Here is a 21,900-nt window from a genome sequence, read left to right on the forward strand (position 1 = left end):
AACCTGGATATTGTTGAATTTCCTATTAAAACCACTGAGCATACATTTTTAGTCTGACCATTTACTACATGTTTATTTTGTCTCCAGCTTTGGTTAAGATTTTAAGTCCAAAGAATAAACGTAAGACTGTTGAAAGGGAAATAGAGGAGTCACTACAGCTGAAGCATATCCTTGTAGGTGCCCAGTGATAGTACAAGTGGAGATAGCAGAGGCCAGAGCTACAACCTGTCATTGATTTATAGTTAATCACCCCCTCCTCTGCAAGGTCACAATCATTAGAGAAAGTTGTTTAATAGCAAAACAGACCAACAATTTGACCAATTGCTAATTTAATTACCTTTAACCTTAGATGTAGCTGTAAGTTTTCCTGTGTCCTGCCCGGTCCACAGCCATTCAGGCTCAAGTAAATATACAGAGGCTTATATTAATTAAAACTGCTTGGCCATTAGCTCAGGCTTACTATTGACTAGCTCGTACACTTAAACTCAGTCCATTTTTATTAATCTTTATGTCCCCACATGTTCCATGGCTTTACCTGTGTGCCACTACATGCTGCTCCCTGGACAGCGGGCTGGTGTCTCCTGACTCAGCCTTTCTCTTCCCAGAATTCTCCTTGTCTGCTTATCCCACATATACTTCCTGCCTGGCTACTGGCCAGTCAGTGTTTTATTAAACCAGTGTACAAAAGTATTATCCCACAGCATTTACAATTGCCATAAAGCGTTCATAATGATTAGGATTTCTTTTAGTTCTCATTCTGTTTTCCTGTGTTTCATGTTAACAGGCAGTGAGTTTGATGGTTAAGTAAAAATAAACAGCTACTCTCCCTGCAAAAATGTCAGCCAGGATTGGGATTTAAGCACATAATATCAAACTACATTTTTAAATCACACACAAATACAAACACGCGCACACACACACACACACACACACACACACACACACACACACACTGAAAAAAAAACATGTTAAAATTCCTAATAAATCACTCATCCAGAAGAGTAATAGGAAAAAAAAAACAAATTTCCTTTATAGTTTGAAATTTGTAAATCGATTGAAATACTTAAACTGAATTATTTAAAACTGTTTTGTTTAATTTTGAAATAAATCTAATATTTTTTATTATAGTTTATGTTTTAATTGGATATTAAGCAAGTAAAGTGATTTTCCTTGTGCCTGTTCTGCTTCTAAGTAGATGGACACTTAAAGTTGACTTAAAATTGGAGGGAAGATCTTCCTATTTTGGAGTCAGATTTTTCTTGGCTTGTATTGCTACGTCTTTTCATTTGGAAGACTTTAGCCTTACTAGTTATCTAAGAGAAGCCTTACACGGTTTCTGTGTAAGAAGCAAGAATTTCAAGGCAACTTATATTTCTAAGTGTTAATAATTCCCCAATCCAGATTTTGAGCTGTGGGAGCAGAGAATATTGCATTTATAATTTTGCATTCTTCTTACTGCATGTATTTTTAGGAGACTATTATTAAATGTGGACAAGCTGAGGTCAGTGAAGAGAGTCTACACATTCAAAAATATTTGAGTGATCTTTTTTTTTTTTTTTTGGTTTTTTGAGACAGGGTTTCTCAATGTAGCTTTGCGCCTTTCCTGGAACTCACTTGGTAGCCCAGGCTGGCCTCGAACTCACAGAGATCCGCCTGGCTCTGCCTCCCGAGTGCTGGGATTAAAGGTGTGCGCCACCACCGCCCGGCTTGAGTGATCTTTCTTACATCAGAATGTGATAGTTTTAATTTTCAGGAAAATAAATGTACCCTCAACTTGCAAATCTCTGGTTTCTCTTAGTCTGTCAGTCAGTCAGTCTGTCTGTCTGTCTGTCTGTCTGTCTCTGTTGTGTGTGTATCGATATATATTGTATTAATATATTATATGACATATAATATATATATATCACCTATGACCTAATTTATGAAGTATTCATTATAGATATGTACCATGTTTTTAGTAACAAATTCTTTCACTTACAAACATTTATTAATGTTTATTATTTGCTAAACATATATATATATATATATATATATATGATTATGAAATGTGTGTTTTGAATGGACTCATGGGATGTGGTAAAGGAATCAAAGGAGATACTATAGAAATGTGAATTTTATTTGGGCAAATAAGGAAGTATTCATGAGATTAGTTAGTGTTTTCATGGAGATTGAAAGTAATTTGATAGGTGGAAATGGTTTCATTGGAAAAGTAAAAGTACACATAAAAGGTGAGAGAAATAAGATAAAAATGCCTGGGTTGTTCAGAAGTATTATGTATATGTAGTTCATTATTAAGCTGAATGTAGATATTAGAAAGGCTAAATTAAAGATCATCATCATATGCTAAAGATGCTGTTTTGTATTCATTTCAGTATTTGAATCATTGGAGAATGAATTTTAGATTGTTTAATCAGTATTTTTGGAGATATGACCTATATGCCACAATGACCAACAGGTGTAAAAGATTATGGCAGACTCATAACTGACTCATCTCTAAACATTAGTGAGATGTGCGATATAGTTACCTTTATAAAGATAGAAAATACTTGTCTAATATTCTCTGTCTCTTTTCCAATGTTCAAATTTCTCCAAAGAGGTATTTATACCCCCTGTTTTTGTTTTCTGAATTATGCATTAATTCATCTCTGTCTGCATCCAGGGCCTCTCTCATGCCTGCAAACTATTGCTCATTTAGCTCTTATTGAGCTTTTGGTTTGGTGACAAATCTAAATGTTTTATTTATTTTAAATGGTATCTTGCTTTCTTGGTTTTCTTATTACTTTTTATTCATTCATTGTATCTTAGATGAGATTTTTCTTCAGCTAGTAACTTTTGAACATGCTCAAGGATAGATATGTATAACTTCTATTGATGTGTATAGTATTTGGATCTTTAGAGCTGCAGCACATTGAGATATTCTGGGTAATGCAATGTAATAATTCTGACTTGTTTGGAGATCAAATTTTAAAGTACTTAGTCTTAGAAAGGAGAAGTACCTCATTTATTAAAACTGAGACTTTAGTTAGATCTCAGATCCACATAAAAAGTAGGGTGTTGTGGAATGCTCTGTGATCTAGCATGTGGGAGGGCAGAAACAATTTCAATAGTTTATAATAGCCAAAATATTCCATTTTGTGAATTTCAGAACAAGGAGTGATCCTGTCTCCAAACCAAACCAAACACGTGTACAGTACACAAGAAGCAGTACCTGATGTGGTCCTCCAGCTTCCATAAGAACACATGCACACATGCAGTCCCCAGATACACCCCACATGCTACAGTCTTGAGTTATCACTAGCTCAACACAACATAAAGGAACTTATATTTTCTTCTAATTTGTAAAGTTCAAGAATTCATGTTTGTGTTTTACTTGAGCAATTATTAATCCTCCTTGAGTCTGAGTTTCTTATTCTACAGCATATGGGAAATTATGTAGTCTTCTGAATTCTATGATGCTGTCATTTACTATTTTGCTGCCTGAAGAGAATGTTTAAATGTAAAGAATGTGCAGATGACATTTTAAATTCAATAATCAATATTTTTAAAAGCAGTTTTCCACCTTTTTCCTTCACATTTCATTTCCTGTATCTAATGCAGTTTCATGTTTGTTAAATTCCTGGTTCTAATTTTGTGTTGCTTTTGTGGTGATTTTTTTTTTTATCATTTTAACAAAAACCCTGAAAAGTATTTGTTTTGGCTCTTCTTTTCAGAGATTTTAGCTATGGTCAACTTGTTCCATTGCTCTGGGCCGTGAGAAGACAGAGTACAGCAAAAGCACATAGTGCTTACTGCACAGTAGCAAAGAGAAGTAGCAGGCAGGTGGTCCAGGTGTAAGATGGACCTTTCTAAGACATGTCCTCCAATGACCTCTTCCACAGTTGCACCAACTCTCAGTAATCGGTTCAAATTTCTGATGTTCCTGAGGAACAGCCCATTAATTATATCCAGGTGTTCTTCATCTAACCATCTCTATAAAAGCACTCACAGACATACCCAGGAATGTGATTTTCAAATATCCTAGGTATCTCAATCCCTTCAACATTAAAAAAAGTTAAATGATACATGTATATCCAGAATTTTTTATGTGTTTTTATTGTGAAGCTTTACTTCATACTTTTTGAAGACTCCAAGTAGATTATGTATCATTATTGCTTTGTTTGCATGTACTAATTTAATGACACAAGGAGCCTAGACATGAGAGGCTCACAAGTTGGTATGTAATTTTCCAAAAGTCTCTCTGAAAATTAAGTATGTATTTTATTCATATTCATACTGTTTACCTTTGGTTATGAAGGCCCTTTCTAAAGTATTTTTATTTATGATTGAACATATCTCAAAATTCTATTGAAACACCTGTTTTATAGATTAATTAGATATGAGTCATCACATGACAAATGCCCATTTGGTGCTAGTGATTCATATAAATATAATTTATCAATCAAGTATAATAGTGATATTTGTCAATTACTCTGAATCTAGAACCTGCTAATTTATGGGCTTCAAAAATATATTTGAGTCATAGGATGCTAATGTTTTCAATCTCTCTGTCTCTTCTCAGTGTGTGTGTGTGTGTGTGTGTGTGTGTGTGCGCGCGCACGCGCACATGTAGACTATATTTATTAAACATATACTAGTGATGAAATTCCTAAAAGATTTTTCTTGGAAAGGAAATTATATAATTTAGATGTTTTAAAACTTAAAACAAAAAATTGCACTCTTGAATTGCTCTGTATTGAAAAACAGATTTTGTGTGGAGATAGTCAAATAGAGATGAGTCTATTTTTAGTACATTTGTGGGTAGTGACATGCATGAACTCCATTAATAGCAATGTATGCTGTGTTCTTTTTCATTTCACTTTGCTAATGAATTTGGTATCAGATTGAGTTGTGCTGGGGAAATTCAGTTGTCAGAATAAGTACTATGCACATTTTCTATAAGGGCTTATAAAGCTGACCTCCATCTCAGCTTGGAAGACAAGCTCTAACTACAGAACACTTAGATACATCCACCTCTACTTAGGTATAAACTGAGCTAGTTACATATTGTGTATGGGTTCATATATTCTGCAGAGGGTGACACCATCTCCCACATAGTGTTTAAAATATGTGGTCATCAGGAAGCACTACTCAATCTATAGAGGTAAGAGCTTGTGCTAAGCTCTGCAATGAATGAGTGTCTTAGGGATTCTATTGTTGTGAAAAGATGCCATGACCACATCAACTCTTATAAAGGAAAACATTTAATTGGGTGGCTTACAGTTCAGAGGTTCAGTCCATTATCATCATGGTGGGACATGGTGGCATGCAGGCAGACATGGTGCTGGAGAGATAACTGAGGCTTCTATATATTGCACGGACAACAGGAAGTGGCCTGAGACACTGGCGTGGTTTGAGCATATATGAATCCTCAAAGCCTGCCTCCACAGTGGCACACTTCACACTTCCTTCAACAAGAACACAACCTGCTCCAATAAAGCCACATCTCCTAATAGTGTGACTCCCTTTTGGGGCCATTTTCATTCAAACTACCACAATGGGTGACAAGTTTCACAGGAAACTAGACCAAAGCTCAAGGCCCATAGCAACAACAGCAGAGAAGTACATTTATGACACATTGAAGTGCTCAGATAGCCACAAGTAATTATGAATTTCATAAGACTATATTTGCCCTATGGATAATACACATAGATACTTTGTATTCTGGTATCTTTTAATTGTTCCAGTTCCATCTCATTCTGTCATATCCTATCCCATTCTAGCATACCTTTATTTTTCTTTTTATGGAGCAGGTAGTGATAGAGTGGGAAGGCAGAGTACTGAGGACTGAGCTTCTTCCTTTGCTTTTAAAGTGTCAACCAATCTTAATTTAAAAGTGTTGATAGTATGACCCGGAGTTTAAAAACAAGTTTTATAAGTGTTGTAGCTCTTTAAATGTCCTGGTAAGAACAGAGTAAAAGGGATAATTTCTGGGGCTGCCTCTAGTTCAGTTAGGTTCCCTTTTCAACTAAGCAGAGTTCCTGATTGTCTTGTGAGACTACAGTTCAAAAGGAACTTTCCCCTCCAAGAATTATAGATGCATATTTTAGTGTTCCCAGAATAAAGTTTCAGTCCCCTATGCCCTTTATTGCCATGACAACAAAGGGAGAGAAACAGAAAACTCACATCCAGTATACGGACCTTAAGATGCAAATCTGCCTTTGTGGTGACTATTGGGAACCAAGAGGTATTATATCAGAATGAGCAAGGGCCATGAAGGTGACACAGAAACAATCTTTAATCTTCATGTCAAAATGAGTCATTCCTTAAGTATAGGGTGTCAATTTAATACAGTGGGTTTCCCTCTTATATAAGGTTGCTTGAAACATATGCAGAGCCAAATAATCTCCATGTTTTGGGGGTAGTGGCCAATTTACCTGGTGGTATAAAGGTTACCAAGATTCTTGTCTTGTCAGAATAATGAGAATACTAGATTAGTGTGATAGTTTTAAGGGGCATAGTTGCCAGTAGGCAGGTCTACAGTTGTATTCTAACTTTTCTGATGTCATTCATCTACTTGGGCCTGACTATGATGACTATGGCAGTTAAGTCTAGTCCATGACTCTCATCTGAGGGAGAGAAAGATTAATTTGAACAGAAGCTTCCCTGTTGATTTCAGGATGTCTTCCTCATTCTCTTTAGATAACTAATATGTTCTATTAATATCTTAGTCATCAAAGACTTGTAGAACAGGTTCCACCATGAAGAGATAAACTGAGCACTGGGGATTTTCTGCTGTCATCCTATTTGCTCATGTGTTATTATTTTGGTTATTAGTCCCATTGTTTGAGTGAAAGGTCAGCATTTAACTTCATCCCTTCCCTTTTTGGTATTATTCCAGTCATAATTATAGAATGCCCTGAGTGTTGAGTTGAAAACTTGTATTTGGGAGATGAGATCACTACAATAACTCCTAGTCCTGAGTTTAGCATCATGGTACATTTTTGCAGTATGGCCTGTACTTGGGTGGTAGTTCATAATCTTTGGTCTTATTTCTAGTACTAGACACATTTAGTACTAAATGTTTATACACACACACACATAAACACACACACACACACACACACATTTTATCTATAATGTAAAATTGGAAGCATGTGACACTAGACTTTAATGGACTTGATCAATTTTTAGAACAAGTGCTTTGAAATGTCCCTTTACCTAGTACAATTTGCAAAATCCCTCTCCCAGTTACTTTCCACTCAAATTAGTCCATCTGTGAAACAGGACACGTCCCTTATAAACTAAAAACAATAAACTACTTCTGTCACTTCCACTTCTTGGCCAAGCTGTATGACTAAGAACAGAAGAGCTATCAGACCAAAGTCAAACATGTGAGGAGCAGTGAAGTCGTGAAGATGTGAAGCAGTGAAGAGTGAAGATGCACTCTTCTTCCCTCTTGGTACTGTCATTTCTATTTAAAGAAAACCTAACAGTGTCCCTTCCTCTTACAGCCAGAAATGACTTTTTTTAAAAGAAAACAAATGATTTCATGATTTTGTAGAAAACATAAAGATGAGAACTTATTCTACTTTAGTTGGGCAGTATAAGAGGAAACAGAAATTTTTGTTTGTTTGTTTTGGGTCAAAGTCTTTAGAGAGGTTTTCATTAAGTCAGTGAAGACAAGATAAGAAGACTTGACAGTAGTTCAGCCAACAAATGAATCCATTCCAAGGGTTAGGAATGAAAGCAATGGAATATGGAGAGCAAAGGTGAGAGAAGAAAATTATGTATATCAGAAACTTCAGACACTCATGTTTTGTTTATATTTGTCCATAACCACTTTGAACCTGGATAACTGACTTTTAGGTAGAAAAACTAAGTAGACTGTGGAAAGCACTGCCATCCTGCTCCTATCTATTGATATTTAGGAACTTTTCAGAAATTTCTGGAGTTGGCGAATTCTTTTATAGTCATGGGAGAGTTAATTATTCTGGTGATTTGGGCTGCAAAAGGGATGGTAGGTGGATTTCTATCTGCCAGTTAACTATGGCAGTGGTAATGCTATACACCTCAATGACCATTTGTTCTGTAGGCTGAAGCTGAGTTGACTTCCATTTGGCAACCAAGTGCATGTGGAAGAACTATACTATTTTGTAGGTAGGAGAGATTGTTCCCTAGCAAGATAGCTATAAACAAAGGAAGCTTTGTTTACAAAGTTTCTGAGTGTCAACCTGGGCAGGGTCCAAGTTATCTAGCTTTATAAGGTACCGTTATTGCAAGTATTCCGATACTTTCTATAGAAGGTAGCTGCCTTCTAAAATATTACATCTCAACCCTCATCTGAGAAGCTCCTATTTTTAGTAGATGGTAATCAACACAGAGACTCACAACTGGCCAAGATTTAGAGAATAAGATATTAGAAAATGTCCGGCTCTAGGGGGAACTTATTTCATTCTCTGCAATCCTACAGGGAACTTATGTACCATCCCTCACCCCCAACATACACACATACAAAGGCTCAGGAATCATTACAAAAGATGGGGCAGAAAGAGTGTAAGAGCCAGAGCAGCAGAAAAGTACAAGGAAACCCCATCTTCTGGATATAGCAAGGAAGCTGCATGTCAGAACTCATAACAGTTGTGATAGCATACACAAAATCCATGTAGGTCCGAACCGTCAAATCCCAGCATAGAGAGGTGAGCTGGGCATTCAATCCTACCCTGGGGTGAGCTATTGGGGATTGTTAGCTTTTGGAAGATGGGTAAACAGTTTTCTCTGGGTTCTTCCTGGTTAAATTGACTGTGCTCCAGTGGAAGACTACACATCTAGGAAGCACAAATTGGACAGCACAAATTGAAGGATTTAACAAGAAAAGAATTGTTTTGATTTGCCTTTCCCTGATGGCTAAGGATGTTGAACATCTCCCTAAGTGTTTCTCAGCCATTTGAGATTCTTTTGTTGAGAATTCTCTGTTTAGATTTGTACCCCCACTTTTTAATTCGATTATTTGGTTTGTTGATATCTAGTTTCTTGAATTCTTTTTATACTTTGGAAATCAGACCTCTGTTGGATGGGGGTTGGTGAAGATCTCTTGCTGTTCTGTAGGCTGCCATTTTGTCCCATTGACAGTGTGCTTTACCTTGCAGAAATGTTTCTATTTCATGTGATCCTGTTTACTAATTGTTGGTCTTAGTGTCTCTGCTATTGGTGTTCTGATTGGGAAGTTGTGTCCTATGACAATGCATTCCAAATTATTTCCCACTTTCTCTTCTATCAGGCCCAGTGTATCTGGATTTATGTTGAGGTCTTTGATCCACTTGAACTTGAGTGTTGTATAGGTTGATAGGTATGAATCAATTTGCATTCTTCTACATGCCAACATCCAGTTAGACCAGTACTATTTGTTAAAGATGCTTTCTTTTTTCCATTGTATAATTTTGGCTTCCTTGTTGAAAATCAGATTGTCCACAGGTGTGTAGATTTATATCTGGGTCTTCAATTCAATTTCATTGATTCACCTGACTGTTTTTCTGCCAATACCAGTGGTTTTTCATATTATTGCTCTGTAGTAGAGCTTGAAATCAGGAATGGTGATACCTCTGGGAATTCTCTTATTGTACAGGATTATTTTAGCTATCCTGGATTTTTTGTTTTTCTGTTGAGTATTGTTCTTTCAAGGTCTGTAACAAATTGTGTTGGCATTTTAATGTGGATTGCATTGAATCTGTAGATTGCTTTTGTTAAGGTGGCCATTTTTACTATGTTAATCCTACTGATCCAGGAGCATGGGAGATCTTTCTGTTTTCTGATATCTTCTTCGGTTTCTTTCTTCAAAGATTGAAGTTTTTATCATACAGGTCTTTCACTTGCTTGGTTAGAGTTACATTAAGATATTTTATATTATTTGAAGCTATTGTAAAGGGTGTTGATTCTCTTGATTTCTTTCTCAGCCCATTTATGGAGGTCTACTAATTTTTTTAAATCTTTTATCCAGTCATTTTATTAAAGGTATTTATTAACTGAGTTCTGTGGTAGAGTGATTGAGTTCCCTGGTACAGTTTTAGGGGTTGCTTATGTATACTATTATATCAACTATGAATAATGATACTTTGACTTCTTCCTTTCCAAATTGTATCACCTTGATTTTCTTTAGTTGTTTTATTGATGTATCCACAACATCAAGTACTATATTGAATAAGTATGGAGAAGTGGACAAAAATGTTTTGTTTCTGATTTTAGTGAAATTGAGTTTTTCTCCATGTAATTTGATGTTTTGCAATTATCTTACAAAAAGACTCTGAGATTCCATTTTATAGCTGTCAGAATGGCTAAGATCAAAAACACAAGCAACAGCTCATGCTGGAGAGGATATGAAGCAAGGTGAATACTCCTCCAATGCTGGTGGGAGTGCAAACTTGTACAGCCACTTTGGAAGTCAGTATGGTGGTTTCTCAGAAAACTGAGAATCAACCTACCACAGGACCCAGTTATACCATTCTTGAGCATATACCCAAACGATGTTCAGTCCTATAAGGACACTTGCTCAACTAAGTTCATAGCAGCTTTATTCATAATAGCCAGAACCTGTAAATAACCTAGATGTCCCTCAACCAAGGAATAGATAAAGAAAATGTGGTACATTTTTCCAATGGAGTATTACTCAGCTGTTAAAAACAAGGACATCAGACAATTGGAAGGAAAATGGATAGAACTAGAAACAATCATCCTAAGTGTGGTAACCTAGACCAAGGAAGACAAACATGGTATGTACTCACTCATGAATTATAACTGTGCTACATTCCATAGACCCAGAGAGACTAGGTAAGAAGGAGAGTTAATGAGGGGACACCCAGATCTCCCTGGTAGGGGAAATAAATGAGATTTCTTAAGTGGGCTGAGGGTGGGTGGTGATGGGAACATGAGCAGTAAGGTTTGAGTGACATGGAGCGGGAGGTTGCTGATGGAGACAGCTGGGGGACATTTCGGGTCCTGTAGACCAGGAAAATCTCCCAGTTGCCTACAGGGAGGACCACAGCTTAGACACCTAGCAGTAGCAGATAGGTAGCCTGAACTAGTTATCTCCTGTGACAAGATTGGTGCCTGGCCCAATTGTCATCAGAGATGTGCCATCCAGCAACTGATGGAGGCAGATGTGGAGACCCACAGCTGAACATTAGGTGAAGTTCAGGAATCCTGTGGAGGAGAAGAAGAAAGGAGCATAGGAGCCAGAGGGGTCAAGGACACCAAGGGAGGGCTCATACAGTCAACTAACCTGGGCTCATAGGGTCTCACAGAGACTAAAAGGATAACCAGGGAGCCTGCATGGAACTTACATATGCATTTTGCATATATGTTACAGTTGTGTACCTTCATCCTCTTCTGCGACTCCTAGCAGTAACAGGGGCTGTGTCTGACTCTTTTACGGGGTTTTGGGACCCTACTCCTCATAGTGGCTTACCTTGTCCAACCTTAATACATGGAGAGGTGCTTAGCTTACTGCAACTTGATATGCCATGTTTTATTGATACTATGGGAGACCCACTCTTTCCTGGATGGAGATGGAAGAGGAAGGGATTTGGGGGTAGGAACAGGTAGAGAGGAATGAAAGGGAGGGTCTGGGAGGGGAGAATGGGGGGCAGGCTGTGGCCAGGATGTAAAATAAATAGATGAATAAAAGTAAAAATAAATAAAAAATAAAGGAAAAAAGAGTGAAAAGTTGTGTGAGGAGGGAAATAAGGATAGTTCAAACTCTCAAAGAACTAGTGTAAGTAAAAAATATGCATGTTTGCTAGAGATTGTACCTATCATGCTCCAAATCTTCTCTTACGTAGAGAAAGTCCTATGAAAATTTACCTACTTTTATTATGCTCTTAAACACAGTGGTACTACCAATCTAATTCATACTTACTTTTTATTAAAATGCATTAATTATACAGAGTAGTATGATCTAGTTTTCTGTTTTTGTACATGCCTGCAACATGCATAGATAAAATTTTTCATTTTACTGTGTGTTACTACTACTCTGCTCCCCTCACATCATACCCAATATTGAGTTTGACTTTGGTTTTTTTTTTTTTTATTCTGTATGTGAAAGAGTACATCTGGTACTTGTATAGTAGAATATTATTTTAAGGTGTTACTTTTGCTTATGTTGCATTTGTTTAACTCTGTGAAGCTGTGTTACTGTGCCTGTCTAGAACACCATATCGTCTAGTAAAGAACTGGCCAATAGCAAGGCAGGAGAAAGGATAGGTGGAGCTGGCAGGCAGAGAGGATAAATAGAAGGAGAAATCTGGGAAGAGGTGGGGAATCGAGGAGCCAGAGAAGGAGGAGGACTTAAGGGGCCAGCCACCCAGCTACACAACCAACGAGCCATGGAGTAAGAAAATGGAAAAAACCCTCAGGCCAAAGGTAGATGGGAAATTTAAGGAAAGCTGGAAAGAAACTAAGCCAAGCTATGGCCAGGCATTTATAATTAAGAATAAGCCTCTGTGTGTGATTTATTTGGTAGCTGGGTGGTGGGCCCCCAAAAAGAGCAAAAAACAAACAACAACATACTTATCTTTCTCTGCTTGGCCTATTTCACTTAACATAATTTACTGTCATTTCATCTAGTTTGGCAGGATTTTATTCTTTTTTATTCTTCTTTATGGACAAATGATACTTCTTATATTTGCTTTGTTCTCTATGTATTTAAATTATTTCTCTAACTCATACCTTGATCTACATGGGCCCCCATATTACCCTATATCAGAGTATCATACTTGCTCCTAAATAATGACAATACCAATTGATAAGACTCTACCCCTAGGTAAAGAGATACCAGCAATTAATAGACTCTGCGAATCAGTCTTCTTCATGGATGAGCCTCCTGACTGTACAATCGCAAGAGATCATCCCTAAGGACATATGAACAAAGCTAAATGAAAATGGGCAGGACTTGTGTGTGTGTGTGTGTGTGTGTGTGTGTGTGTGTGTGTGTGTGTGTTATCAATAATAATTCAATAGGATGTGAATTTGAAAAGGAAAGGGAACATGTGAATATAGCAGAACAAATGGAGGGATGAAAGGGAGAAAGAGAGGAAGGAATTAAATACAGTACACACATATGAAAATTTCAAAAACTAAATATACATAAAGTGGGTCTTTGATTCTTCTGCCCTTTCTTGGGATCTTTTCCTTCTGAGGTTGGTTTGTCTCGTCTTGATGTGATAGTTTTTGCTATTTTTTTAAATAATAAAATGAATTAACGAATGAACAAATGAAAACCTAACCAGTAGGGTAAAAGTTAATGACTAAACTGTCACTTTATCTGCTGGGAGAGGGAAAATCAGCTTTATCCAATAGAGTGACACTGCCCAAGACAGGCTTCATGTTCAGGAGTAGTTGACCAACATATAATTGGACTCCACAGGTTTTTGTTTGTTTTTGTTGTTGTTGTTGTTTGGTGTGTGTGCTTTTATTTGGTTACAGTTTTGTGGGTTTTTTGTTTGTTTGTTTGTTTGTTTTTCTTGAATATGGTTTTATTTTATTTTTTCTTTTATTTCAGGAGGTTTTGTTGTGCTACTGAATTTTTGTTTTTATTTTGTCTTTGACAGTAACTTAAAGCTGGGTGGGTAGGAGGGGAGAGGATCTATAGGGACTTGAGAGGAGAAGAATATGATCAAAATATATTTGAAATTTTTCTAAATAGTAAAAAATACAATAAAATATTCAGAAATAAAATAACTCCCTCATTTTTGAGTTGAAAAATCAAGAATAGTTAATATTGAAATAATTTATATAACCACTTACCTGCCTCTTTACTGATTTTTTAAGAAAATGCTGGTAATTATATATAGAATACTTTCACCTATTAAAATACAAATTTCTGATTTTAGATTATTTTCCCAGATAAAAGTCACCTACATTTTTACATAGGGTTTTCAAGGATTGATAAATGGATTTTAAAAGACAAGTATTTAAAGAAAATAATTCAACTTCGTCTCAGTGAGAACTATTTGTGTTATACATATGTTTAAACAAAGGAGTGAACTTGTTTTCTCCAAGTGTGATAGACTATTAGCTTTTGCATCTGAAGCTAGTAGAGCCTCATTACTGGAAAGCTTCATTTCCTTTTCCTTTCTATGTGGTCTGTTTCACACAGCTCTCTGCCTCTGCTGGTACAGATCTTATCTCAAAGCATTTAACCTTTATTCCCACCAATACTGTGCTTACCCATAGTAACCTTTCACTAACCATCTATCTAAAGTTTGGTGAGTGCAATATATTAAAATCAATGTTGTGTTTTTTGCAAATAGCCATGCCTTTTTATAACTCTTAAGTATTGGGTTCACCCAGGTCCTCACTGATTTCCTGTCTGCTGAATGTGAAAGAAGCATTGATATATTTTATGATAAATTTTCCAATTTGTGTGTTCTTCATGTGTTTTGAAACTCTGTTGTTAAGGGCATATTCATACCCTGGTGATATTCACTTTGAAATCTGTTTTGTCAAAATTAACACAGCATTGTAACTAGAGTTTTCCTGTCTTGCCCACAGTCAGGACAAATCTTTGCCACCCACCAGTCCCACAGCTACTCAGACCCAACCAAGTAAACACAGACACTTACATTGGTTACAAACTGTATGGCCGTGGCAGGCTTCTTGCTAACTGTTCTTATAGCTTAAATTAATCCATTTCCATAAATCTATACCTTGCCACGTGGATCGTGGCTTACTGGCATCTTCACATGCTGCTTGTCATGGTGGCAGCTGGCAGTGACTCCTTCCACCTTCCTGTTCTTTCTTTTCTCCTCTCCTTTAGTCCCGCCTATACTTCCTGCCTGGCCACTGGCCAATCAATGCTTTATTTATTGACCAATCAGAGCAATTTGACATACAGACCATCCCATGACACATCATATCAGCTTTGATTAGAATTTTGTTGGAGCATTTATGATTCTAGATCTGTGGCTTCTGCAGATTCAGCTACCTGCAAATTAGACAATAACAAAAGCATTGCAGCTTTACAGGACATGTAAAGCTAGTTTCTAGTCATAATCTCTTTGACCATGGGGTATAACAACTATTTACAAACATTTTCATTTTATTACATAGTACATGTCACATAGAGACCATCTAAAATATATGGGCATGTATGGGTAGAGTACGTGAGAATTCTGTGCTGTTTTATATAAAAGACTTGAGATTCCATGAATTTTTGCTTCTAGGAGAGGTCCTGGAAACAGTCTGCTGCCCATAATGAGGGACAACTAACCTTTCTGTCCTTTTTCTTTTAAATGATCTGTACCATTATATTTGAACAAATTTTCTGGTAAGCTATGTATAGTTGGTTCATGTTTTAACCCCTCAGCCGATCACTGCCTTTAAGTGATATGTTAGATCATTTACATTTTTTGTTCTTATTATTAGGTTTCATATTATGTATACCAGTTTGTGACTTATTTTATTTTGTTTTCTTTAACTCTTTTGTTTAATTTTTAAATTTCACATGCAATGAAAGTGATGAATATTGTGTTTTCTTATGCACAGATTATACTACATTATTAATCACCCTCTTTCCTTAATGTCCTCCCATCTCTGTTCCTATACTTTCAAGACATTCTCTTTCTCACAGATCATTCTCACCTTTGGCTTCATGTCCTAGGAATTCTATTGTTCTTCCTTTGTTCACCGCCTTCACCCCTTAAGGTCTCTGCCTCTCCTTTCATACTTGTCTTTCTGCTTTCATGACCCCCCCACCCCCACAGACACACATGCACACAAACACACTTAAATCTAGATTGTATATAGAAGAGAAAGAGAGCATATAGTGGCTGACTCTGTTTTTTTTAGTTGAATGTATCCTCTACAGTTATACCAGTTTCCATTTAATAGAAAAATAGCAGTATGGAGGAGAAGAAAAAAGAAAGTTGAATAGAAAAAAACAGACAAAAATGATTTTCTAGTAATGGGAAAGTTTAAAAGCAAAATTTAATAAATATAAGACAGGTAATAAAAGCAGTAACAGGAGTTAAAAAGAGTTAGATAAAATCAACATACTAAAATTACAGTCCAGAAGCAAACAGAAGTCAAACACGGAGCAAAAGAAAAACAAACAAACAAACAAACAAACGAACAAGCAAAAACATAGAAGCCGAGCATGGTGGTGCATGCTCTTAATTGCACAAATTATGAGGCAGAGGCAGGTGGATCTCAGCAAATTCAAATTCAGGCGGGGCTACAGAGTGTGACTGTGTTCCAGACCAGCAGGGACTACATAATGAGAACTTCTCTCAAAAAAAGGAACAACAACAACAAAGCACAACAATGCAACAGTGGAACTGTTATGCTGTTGACTGATCTGTTGGTATGATTTTCCTTAGGATTTTCTCTAACATTTGTTATATAAATATCTAAAGTCTTATATCCCTCTTAGAATGCATGTTTCATCACTGTTAATAAACCATGCAGAATGCCAGCATGTGCATCTTTCTGCTTCCTGGTCTGTAGTATACTGTGTGTGTGTGTGTGTGTGTGTGTGTGTGTGTGTGTGTGTGTGTGTGTGTATGTGTGTGTGTGTGTGTTTGTGTGTGTGTGTATACATATATTGACAATCATATAAGATACTGTGATAATTGCACATTTAAGTTGTTAAACGTTGCAAAGAACTCAAGACAAGAAGAATTACTTCTTACAAACACTTTAGTTGATTATTTTCTGTTTATCTTCATCTTTTTATTGTCTAATGTAACAGTAATTCAAAGAAACTAAGGTTTCTTGTGTCATTTACTTCTGGTGGGAGAATATTCCTTTAAGCTAATCTTTAGAGCAGGTGTTATGACAACAAACTTCCTTAATTCTTCATCTGACAATGTCTTTATTTTACTTCATTCTATAAAAAGTAGTTTTAATAGTACAGAATCTTATGTTGACAGTTCCTTACTTCTCACCATTTAAAAACAAAATGTGTCTTTTCCTTCTGATTTCTATGTTTCTTCTGAGAAGTCTGTGTTCATATGCATTGTGGTCTCCGGAAGATAATACGTGATTTTCTCTGAATGTTTGAAAGCTCTTCTTCTTTGTCTTCAGCTTCCATCTTATGTGTTAATATAGCTGGTTAACAGTTATTTTGTTTTGACTCTAGTGGGAGTCTGAGCCACAATTCTTTTTTTTTTTTTTTTAGCATTGAACATTTACTGATAATCTTGTAAATTAAATATAAGGCTTTTTGTTTTTGTCTCATAGGATATTTTGCACCACTTTTTAAGTTTTTATTCTCTTTTGTATTCATAATGGCCAGTTTCAATTGTTTGTATGCTTCATTAACATATTTTGGGTTATCTTCATTTACTATTCATATGACCTACTCAGGTGATTTTCTTTTGTATTTCCATTTTAAGTCTTTTTCTTATATTTTGGATCATTTCATAATGGCTAATCTAACATCTTTGTCAATCAGTTGCAGCACCTGTATCATTTCATTTGTGTGTGCGTCTCTTGATTGTCTTTGCCCATGAAAGTTAAAGTTTTCCTAGTGCTTCACATACCTGGTGATTTTGGAATATGTCTTGGGTATTTTGAAATTGTTTTATGGTATTGTAAGTCTTGTTTAGATTCTTTGAAGAATATGGATAGTTTTATACTAGTGGACAGTAGAGCTGGTTGAAAGTTATAAGCTTCTTTCTGTGGTTTCAATCAGTTTTATTTTCAGTGCTGTTTAGATCTGTCCTGTATCTATGTCAGTGGCCTGTCTTAGACTTTGGCAGTAATCTTTTGGTTCTCAATTTATTTTCTATGTAGATTAACATTAGCTGCATAAATGTGCAGCTGAAGATGAGGTTGGATTTCGTAACAACTTTATGAGATCACTTTATTGACTGCTTTTTTCTTTGGGATCTCACTGATATTTTTTTAGCTCTCTGGAGCTCCAGCTAGCAAACTAAGCCTTTATTTTCTTCACTAATCCTCATTTCTATGACTTTGTCATGTCCTAGGCCAGGTAGCTAAAGAATAAAGAAAAATATAACCGGTGGGAATTCATTCAACTTGAAGTTAATTTTGTATTGTTTCAGTGTAAGAAAATGTACATAGAGAGTCTTGATAGATAACTCCGTGGTTAAGATCATTGAGTGAAGTTCCAAGAATATGGTTCAAACTCCCGGTGTCCACATTTTGGCTAATAAACCATCTGTAACTCCAATCTCAGTGGATATGAAGCCCTCTTCTGTACTCTGTGGGCACAAGGCATACACATGGTACATAGACATACATGCAAGTAAAACACCTATATACATAAAATTTTTTAAAAGAATATATACATATAAATTTAATTAAGATATAAAAGTAAAGTGAATTTGTATCCAGTGGACATATCTACATATATGTCACCCAGACCAAAAGACCATACACAATGCGATCATACAGATTCTTCTTTCTAGTACCCACTTCCTTTAGTCATTATTATAATTTCTAATTAGTATGTTAGTTTTGATTATTTGTGAACACTGTAAAAATATAGAGTATATATTAATTTATATTTGGCTGTGTGTGTGTTGAGTGCAAATTAGTGTACAAATAGACATGATTGTGTCATACATGGGGAACAGAACATCAGGCACCTTCCACTGTTGCTCTGTACTGTATTGCCTTTGAGAAGAGTCTCACTCACAAGGAAGTTTGCCATTTCAACTGGGCTGGCTAGCAGTGAATTCTTAGGATTTGCCTGACTTCAGTCTGCAATATTAGGGTTAGAGACACAATTTTTTTGTTGCTTTACAGTATTTCTGTTTACACACATTAGTTGGCATCATGTTTTATCTATTCTGAAATAAGGGAATTTAAACATTTTCTGTTTTGACCCCCTTAACCAGAGAAATATTTACATGACTTCATCATATAGATATATAAAATAGGGAGACAAATCAAGCATTAATTAAAAAATACTTCATTTATTTTAATTCTTTTGTGTACATATAATCTTAACATTTATTAAAGATTAAATAAAATTTACATGGTAATGAGACTGATAAGCTTCTTTATATTTGCACTAAGGAATCTTTGCTGAAACTGATGCTGTAGGACATAGAGTGCCTTTTGTGCATTTTAGAGTTGATCAATACTTTTATTTTATAATCAATAGTAAGAAAGCCACTTCACATAAATAAGATAGTATATAAATTACAGAAGCATTTTTTGGTATTTAAGAAAATTTTAGATGTTCTGTACTACTCCTTACTTAAATTTATTTAACAACATTTTTTATGAAACTTACATTATCAACTCAAATATCTACTTTTAAAACTCAGTAAGTAGCGCATGGGACTCTAAATCTCAGTGTTGTGGGTTCAAGCCTCATGTTGGGCACCAATTGTGGATAAATTTCTAAATGGTCTTAATAATTAAAAAACATGGAGCCAGAAATTTAGGTTAAAGCCCAAGAGAAAGATCAGAGGAATAGGATAAACCTCACCTCACCAACTCCACAGGTTCCAATGAGAGTAACTTTTTATCTACCCAGGCATATAAGCCTTGCTGTTCTGCCATCTGATTTGCTCTGTCTAGCTACATCACTTCCTTTGCCTGGCTAGCTTTGTCACTTCCTGTCTGTACAGGCCCCCACAACACTATGATTGGTACTATGTAGCAGGAATCTTAAAAGTTCTTATTAATAAAATCAAACCTGAGGCCAAGTATTGGGGTGAACACTGGAAGATCAGAGAGACAGAACAAGCCACAGCTAACCTCACCTGGCCAACTTCTCAGCTGGTCTTGTTTCCTCAGACTGGAAGCCTCTGTGTCCTCATATCCGAATGGCTCTCAGCTGAACTGTGCTGCTCAGAACCTAAAAGCTTAACCAGCCAAATGCTTCTAGTTTCTGGTCCTCATGACTTATATACCTTTCTGCTTTCTACCATCACTGTCTGGGATTAAAGGTGTGAGTCACCATGCTTGGCTGTATCCTTGAACACATGGATTTCTGCCTCTGGAATGCTAGGATTAAAGGCGTGTGCTACCACTGCATGTCCTAAGTATCTAGTGGCTTTTCTGTTCTCTGACCCCAGATAAGTTTATTAGGGTACACAATATTTTGGGGAACACAATACCACCACATTTAGGATTAAAGGCTTGGTCACTACGCTTGGCTTTATTCCCTAGTGTGGACTTGAACACACAGAGATCCTGCCTGCTAAGTGATAGGATTAAGGGGGTGTGCTACTGCTGCTTCACTTCTTTGTTTACTTAAAATGGCTTGCTATTTCCTCCAATCTCCAGGCAAACTTTATTTATTAAAGCACAAATAAAAATCACCACATTTCAGTACCAATAAAATATCACCACATTGTATCACAAATGTAATTCAAATATATATGAATTTTTTCCATTCATGGTTAAGAGTGGCAGTCTAAAAATATTAAAGGTCATTTTATTTAAACCATTATGTTTCTAAACAAACAGGAAACGGGTATGTGTAGTACAAAGACAATTCATAGCATCTAATAGTTTTGAATCTGAGCTCTTCAAGTAATGTTTGTTGGCATTGTGCATTGGGACTGTGTATGTAGTGCAAAATGAACATGTTATGTCTTCAAAACCAAGTCTGCAGTGCGGTCAAATGAGGTTACTTGGGCAGGTGCTACCAGAAACACCTCAGATCAAACCATCTGAGTTTGAATTGATATTTGGTTGTTGTGTAGTCAGAATCCTTCTAATAATGCCAGATTTTTGCATCTCCCAACTCCATGTAGGATTTTGACCTACAGTTTATGAAGTTGTATTGTAGATGCATACGTAGCTGGTTTCTAATTTAGGACCGACACACCTTCTAGTACATGTAGTGTTCATTTCTAAGTATTTTCATTACATAGGTACAAAAAGTATTATCATCAATATGCTTATATTCAGCTTCAGTAAATACTATTAGTTTCCTAGGTATAAAATTACTACTTTCAGCCATAATATGACACTTCCAATGCATTGAATCCTTGCCAGTACTTAGTATTAACTATCTTTTACATCATAGCTTTTCTAGTGTGTGAATTTACTTTAAATATTTCTGCTTTAGATATTCTCTTTTGCAATCTGAATGTATTAGTTTATTATTTTCAGTTTTGCTGCTGCTTTTAATATCTTTTGTAGCCATTTCTTCATATTTTTATATTTGAATTTATACTTGTCACATTACATGTACAGACTACATTTTGCAGATACTTTCTTTTACTCCCAGACTTCTCTTTTGCTTTAAGTCTCTTGATAACAAAAGGGTTTTATTAAAATGAACTTGAACTTATTAGTCTCTTCTTTTACGATTAGTGTATTACCTCCTATTTAAAAACAGAACAAACAACTCTGCCTACCCCAATATCATGGATATTTTTCTTTCCTTTCATCTAAGAACTGTATTGTCTTTAAAGTTAATTGTTCATTTTGCCTGCAATTCATTTGTGTTGTGTGTGGTAGGGTTTGAGATGGAAAAATTCATATTCTTTAGGACATTTGGTTCATTGATTCAGCACCATTTGTTGCAAAGTTGTTTTTTTCTGAGTCATGCCAATAGTTTAATGTAAGTGTTTGGTATTCATGGGTCTATTTCTAGCTTTATTTTGCCCTCTTAACCTACTTGCTTATCCTTCTAGCAGCAATGTATTGCTGAATATTTTGAAAAGTCTTCATATATGGTAATATACAGCTTTCACATATATTTTCTTAAAATTATTTTATATAGTCTTAGTTGTCCTCTGTTACCATATAAATTTTATGATTTGCTTATTTGTTTTTACAATTAATGTAATTTCTTGTACTTTAAGATCATGTTTTTGGAATATGAATATTCAATCTATAAATGCCTTATATTTCCTTTTTTTAGTCTTTTAGTATTTATTTGTTTTGTAGGTTTTTATTCATATTTTCAATGACTAATCATAATTTTATTTTTCTGCT

At 35.8% G+C, this 21,900-nt stretch overlaps 1 protein-coding gene across 18 annotated transcripts in view; it reads left to right on the forward strand.

Moving 5' to 3' along the window:
* Zbtb20 (zinc finger and BTB domain containing 20) overlaps positions 1-21,900 on the forward strand; it is a 775,725-nt gene that overhangs the window by 154,104 nt on the left and 599,721 nt on the right. The gene's annotated exons all lie outside the window — the stretch shown is intronic.

The sequence above is a fragment of the Peromyscus maniculatus genome, chromosome 12 (genome assembly GCF_049852395.1).
Source record: "Peromyscus maniculatus bairdii isolate BWxNUB_F1_BW_parent chromosome 12, HU_Pman_BW_mat_3.1, whole genome shotgun sequence".
Classification (NCBI taxonomy): Eukaryota; Metazoa; Chordata; class Mammalia; order Rodentia; family Cricetidae; genus Peromyscus; species Peromyscus maniculatus.